The sequence below is a fragment of the Triticum aestivum genome, unplaced genomic scaffold (assembly GCF_018294505.1).
Source record: "Triticum aestivum cultivar Chinese Spring unplaced genomic scaffold, IWGSC CS RefSeq v2.1 scaffold113635, whole genome shotgun sequence".
NCBI classification, from domain to species: Eukaryota; Viridiplantae; Streptophyta; class Magnoliopsida; order Poales; family Poaceae; genus Triticum; species Triticum aestivum.
The window spans coordinates 1-5,973 of NW_025225419.1; the positions used below are offsets into that span (position 1 = coordinate 1).

Below are 5,973 nucleotides of genomic sequence, written 5' to 3' on the forward strand. Positions count from 1 at the left end.
GCTCCTCCAACAGTTAATCTCTTCAAGCAAAGATATAGCTGAAAGAACAAGAATATTCAGCTTGGAAGAGCTAGAGCAAGCAACCAACAAATTTGACCATAATCGCATCCTTGGCGGTGGTGGCCATGGCACGGTTTATAAAGGCATCTTATCTGACCAACATGTTGTGGCCAACAAAAAGGCTAAAATTGTCGTTCAAAGGGAAATCGACCAGTTCATAAACGAGGTTGTCATACTTTCCCAGACAAACCATAGGAATGTGGTGAAGCTCTTTGGCTGCTGCCTCGAGGCAGAAGTTCCTCTACTTGTTTATGAGTTCATATCAAATGGAACTCTCGCCTTTTATCTCCATGGCCAAAGTTAGAACCATCTATCATGGAAAGATAGGTTGAGGATTGCACTGGAAACTGCAAGGGCCATTGCATATCTACACTCTGCTGCTTCCATATCAGTGTACCATAGAGATATCAAATGTGCAAATGTACTACTTACTGACACTTTAACAGCAAAAATATCTGATTTTGGAGCTTCAAGGTCAATTGCAATAGATGAAACAGGAATACTCACATCTGTCCAAGGAACTTATGGTTACCTTGATCCTGAATACTACTACACTAGTCGACTCACGGAGAAGAGTGACGTCTATAGCTTTGGTGTCATCCTAGCAGAGCTACTGACAAAGGTGACACCGGTTTTTTCTTCTCATTCATCGAAACAATCCTAGCATCACATTTTGTGTCACTTATTAGAGACAACCGCTTGTTAGATATTCTAGACTCACAAATTATTGAGGAAGGAGGGGCTCAAGATGCTGAGGTGGTTGCAAGACTCGCAGAAGCATGCTTAAGTTTAAAAGGTGAAGAAAGGCCTACAATGAGGCAAGTGGAGACAACACTTGAAGATGTGCATAACTCAAAGGTCCATCTCAATTCTCCGATTACAAGGGTGAACCAGAATGCTATCAAGGATCAGTCATACAAGGGGAACAAAGGCGATGAAGGAACTAGACTGTACAGCTTGGAAAAAGAGTTCATCCAATCATCTGAAATTCCTAGATGTTTTTACTTATGTGGTGAAGTGTTGCGGTTACTATTATTAGCTTAGGAACTAAACTGTAAATCATTTGTAAATTGTGAACTCTGAATTATAACCATGTGTGTATTTCCAGAGGACTGGTCGTTGACCATTTGGCTAGCTATGAAATGCACAGAGCTCCCTGAGCTGTGTTCATGGCTCAGCCTATGCTCGGTTGGTGCTCGTCTTTCTTTAGGAAAAATGTCACCAAGGACTAGTCCTGGTTGGTCGAGTTTTTTTAGCCATGCGTGTATTTCCTGTGCTAATGAGTCATGTAGTCATGAAGAATTAAGTATGTGGAAGTAAATACAACTAAATCAGTTACAATTTCTACGGTTAAAATATCTGGCTCTTAACACTGAAGTTCAAAAGTTTGCGAGAACATATGTTGACGATCAAGGATGACAACATATATCTTGATAAGTATATCTTGAGAGATCAGTTAAATACAAACTTGTGAAATGCTTTGTTGCAAGCACTTTCGTTGATGAAAACAACAATGCATAGTGAAGATCGGATGCACCAAGGATGAAGGAGCTCGAGAGCCGAAGGCGCAATGTTATAGTATCAGGGAAGCCAGGAACTGAACATTGCTCAAAAGATCCTACGCATATCTTATGATTAAACCAGAAATATGATAACATTTACAAATCCACATGTCCATTTCAAATATAGTTTACATTTCCAGTTCAATTCTGAAGCAAAAGATCAAAAGATCCCTACATATGGTTTATTTTGGCCACTTGGACTTGCATTCACTATAACTTGTTGAACACCTCACATTGTATTGCTTATCTCACTAGAGCCGTTATATTTTGCATTGCCTAACTTTATAATTATGAATTAAAATTTGTAATTGTACCTATTCACTCCCTCTAGGTCCATCCTAATCCTTTCAGAAGCCGCCTACCCTCACTACTCTCACTCGGGGCTGGCTCGCTAGAGATGGTCAATTCAGACGTTCCTCCGGAGCCAAGCTCCAGGCTGCTTCGAGGATCGTGTTATGCAAGCCCAGCCGCACACACAGATAACCAAACATGCCAAATTTAGTCCCTGCAACATGACTGGATGTTCTACGAGTAACCAAACACACCCTCAACGTACCTGTCGACATTGGCACCGAGATGTCGTCCTCATTCTACATGACATTGCCATGGTCATCGTGGACATCTCTACGTCGGAGTGTGGGGATGAGGCACCATTGTCACTGCAGCCACCGCCTTCGTGCCTGAGCGCGGACATAAATCTTCAAGTCTTGTGAGCTACATGTTCATATGGAGAATGACGCCTGTCAAGATGCCTTTGACTGGTGGGAGGATCTTCACTACTCATACTTCTTTTTGAGCACTGCTACACAGACGATGCTTGTCTAGCCGAATTTGCACAACATGCCCATAGTACAATCCGTGGGCAAGTCTAAACAACAGTAGGCCATGGGATTAGCTATCATGCATGTGTTGTACAGCAAAACGCGGTCCATGAAGTAATTCCGCTTCTTTTCCTCTCACCTTTTTTCAGGTTTGGTGAAACTTTTTATAGTCTTAAGACCGAGCCGACATATCGTACTCTATACCGCGCACCGGTACTTGCATGGACCAAACCCTTGTGGAAAGTGTCCTTCCCATTGAAGATTAAGAAATTTGTATGGCAGCTTCTCCGTGATCGCCACCCATTGGAGACAGAGATGGTCAAGCGACATGGGGCTGGCGATGGGCTTTGCCCTCTTTGTGATGTCCCAGAGTCTGGGATCCACATCTTCTTCGCCTGCACTGTTGCCCGCTTTCTTTGGAGCTTTGTCCATGAGGTTTTACATTATCATGTTGTCTCACATGTGTTACTATTTATTTAGTAAGTTCGAGGTCGATCAGCTTCATACTTAAGCCACTAGGTTGGAAATCTTAAAACTATTTAAAAAAAATTGTATTTGTTAATGAGTTCTAGTATAATTATATATATTTTTAAAAGCATGTTGCATATATTATATTTTCAACATATTGTAGGGATTAGAGTTTGAATTACCAATTTTGTAGTGTACATGTTCACACTTTTTTGTTTTTTTGTTTTTTGCCTATGTTAAGTGGAAATCGAGGTATAAAGAAAAATCACAATGAGACTACACAGTGACCTGGCATGCCTCACATGGTCTACAGAAAGAGTATCGCCAGTTTTCCATTCTATGTAAGCAATGTATAATTACAACATGATTATTTTTCTGTTTATATATATTGTCCACCCCCTCAAATAAATAATTTAGTGCAAGACCTAGAGTGCACTAGTATCTATCTAGGTTATTATATCTTAATTTGTTCCATGAATTTGAATTTTAACCCCCAAAATATGAGGCCACACCCTCCAGCGCAAAATATAGCACCCATCGTTGACTATCGTAAGTACCCCCTGAATATCTATCTTAAGTTAAGGTCCTATAGTGCATGAGTTTATATTTGTATGTGCCATTAGGCATCGATGTTATTTCTGAGGTATGTGAGGCTATTCATAGTGGGAGTAACTTAGCTAGTAACATAACGCATCTCAAGACAAATTTGCTTATGAGGCATGTAGTTAATGAGGAGAGTGATGCTTGTGATAACATAATATGTTACCGTAACATTTTTTTGAAAAGGAGGATTACCCCCGGCCTCTGTATCTCTTGATGCACACATCCATCTTATTGAAAATCCAGATCCAAAAGAAAGTCCTAAATTATGAGGAGAGTGTTGGATGAAATGCTCAACTGAGTTCCGGCCAAGCGGGGGTGTCGATCGCGCCTAGACGGGGCCGAGCTGCGTCGAGGTACTTTCTTCTTTCTTTCGCTGTCGGCCGGCTGGTCACCAAAATTGCCATTGCCTGGTAGCCTGGGAACCTTCAGCGAGCTCTTGAACCAACCTGCCTAGCGAACACACTCCATCCACCCAATTCGGATGGCATGCTGTGACCAACAGCAGCCAAGTTGGACACGAGTTTGAGTTTCCACATATAAAACACAAGACTGTCAAATCACTGATTATTATGCCACACTCGTTTCCCTTTCCTTTCTTACGACGGCATAGACTTTCCAGCTTGTACCAAAGATACGTCCCTGTTTGAGCTCAAGTTTATATCCAAATAGGACGATTGAGATGTCACTTGAGCTACTAGACAGGCAGGATTAGTCTATGCGTTTACTAATTCAGCTACTAGATATAGATAGGGAGCGCAGCATGCTTACATTGACTAGTCTATACGCGTACGTACTACTGTATCTGGTCGGCGGTGAAGTCAACTTAGAAGACCAAATTTTTCTACACCAATTGTGGAGGAGATATAGACTACTAGTACGACTGTGAGCTGTCTAGCAAGTTCCCAAGCCAAGCTTGCCCAACAGCATGTCACAAGCAAAGCTCATCGTCGCAACGGTGACGGCACTTCAGCTCCTCATGGCGACAGCCGTCGCCGCCGTCCAGGTAGCCTTACCTGGGTGCCCGCAGGCCTGCGGCAACGTCACCGTCCCCTACCCTTTCGGCTTCCGGCGAGGCTGCTTTCGCAAGGGCTTCAACCTCACCTGCGACGAGACGCGCCGTCCGCCGAGGCTGCTCCTGGGCGACGGCGTGGAGGTGGACGCCATCTCCCTGGCGGACGGCACGGTGCATGTGCAGACCAAGGTCGTGGCATTCCGACCACTTTACACAAACGGTGCCGTCGGCGCGAGGAGATCTATCGACCACAACTACTCGTGGTACTGCGGCCTGCCGGAAGTGTACAAGAGCGGCGGCGCGCAGCTCGCGGTGTCCACCGAGCACAACGTCTTTGTGGCCATCGGGTGCAACTTCATCGGCTACCTCGTCGCAGTCAGCGACGGGGGTCGCGAGTATGTCAGCACATGCTCCACGCTGTGCAACGGGAAAACCCGGGACGCCTTGTGCACGGGCGTCGGCTGCTGCTGGACGACCATCGCGCAGCGTTACCCCGGGTACCAGGTGAAGTTCAAGGATTTGGACGATACGGCGGCAGCGTACGCGGGCCAAAGCCGTGCGTCGGTGGCCGCGTTCATAGTCGATCGCGAGTGGTTCGTAGGCACCATGCAGAACACTATCAGCTTCAATGATTTTGTCAATGATGATTTCGGTAACGGTCCGTCCAGCATGCCCACCGTGCTGCACAATGGTGGCTAGACGTAGATAGCGAGCGTGACTTGGTCGTCAAGGATCCACGTTCTGCATCTCGTTGAGATGCATAAGCTTGAACAGTTTCGCTGCCTACATCGGCGACGCAGTGAACAAAGTAAGGTGCAACTGCTCGGATGGATACGAAGGCAACTCTTACATCGTTGACGGATGTCAAGGTACCACCGCTCTCCCAACTTTCCCTCTGTTCATCATCCATTAGAATTTTGTTAAATTTTCTTTTTAGTTTTTTTCTTTTTTTCTCTCTTGCATGTTATATCACTTGAGTGAGGCTTCGTTAAATCTCAGTTGATTGAGAACTAGCCACATCCATCTTCTTATTACGTCGATAAGGATACGACCCTTCAGATCGCTTCACAAGAAAGCAGCCACCGCCACCCAAACCCTTATCCACCGCCTTCGCCCTCCTTAATTTCCCCTTCTCGCTGCTAGAGATCAATGGCCGGGCCAAGTTCCAAAACTAGTGAGTGAAGGTGGCGGACGGAGGTTTCACTCTGGTTGGCTTCGGTGGCGATATATGATCTTGAGACAGTGTGCGGCTTGAGGCCGAGACTATGTCCATGCATCATCGACATTTTTGGTAGGGCCGGTGCTCTGGTGGCAATGAGTTTGTGGCCGTGATCCCATCTGTAGGTACGCCGGCTGTAGCGGTAGCCGTATGCATCCCAGTGAGGTGGTCTACCCCCTCGGGCAGACGGGTGGCGCCGTAGTCCTGCGCTGCTAGGCGGTTATCGCA

General features: G+C 45.5%; 2 pseudogenes; both read left to right on the top strand.

Moving 5' to 3' along the window:
• Positions 1-7: 7 nt before the first annotated feature.
• LOC123172170 (wall-associated receptor kinase-like 2) lies at positions 8-1,104 on the top strand (annotated as a pseudogene).
• A 3,301-nt stretch (positions 1,105-4,405) lies between these two features.
• The window catches only part of LOC123172169 (wall-associated receptor kinase-like 8), a 6,629-nt pseudogene continuing 5,061 nt past the window's right edge, over positions 4,406-5,973 (top strand).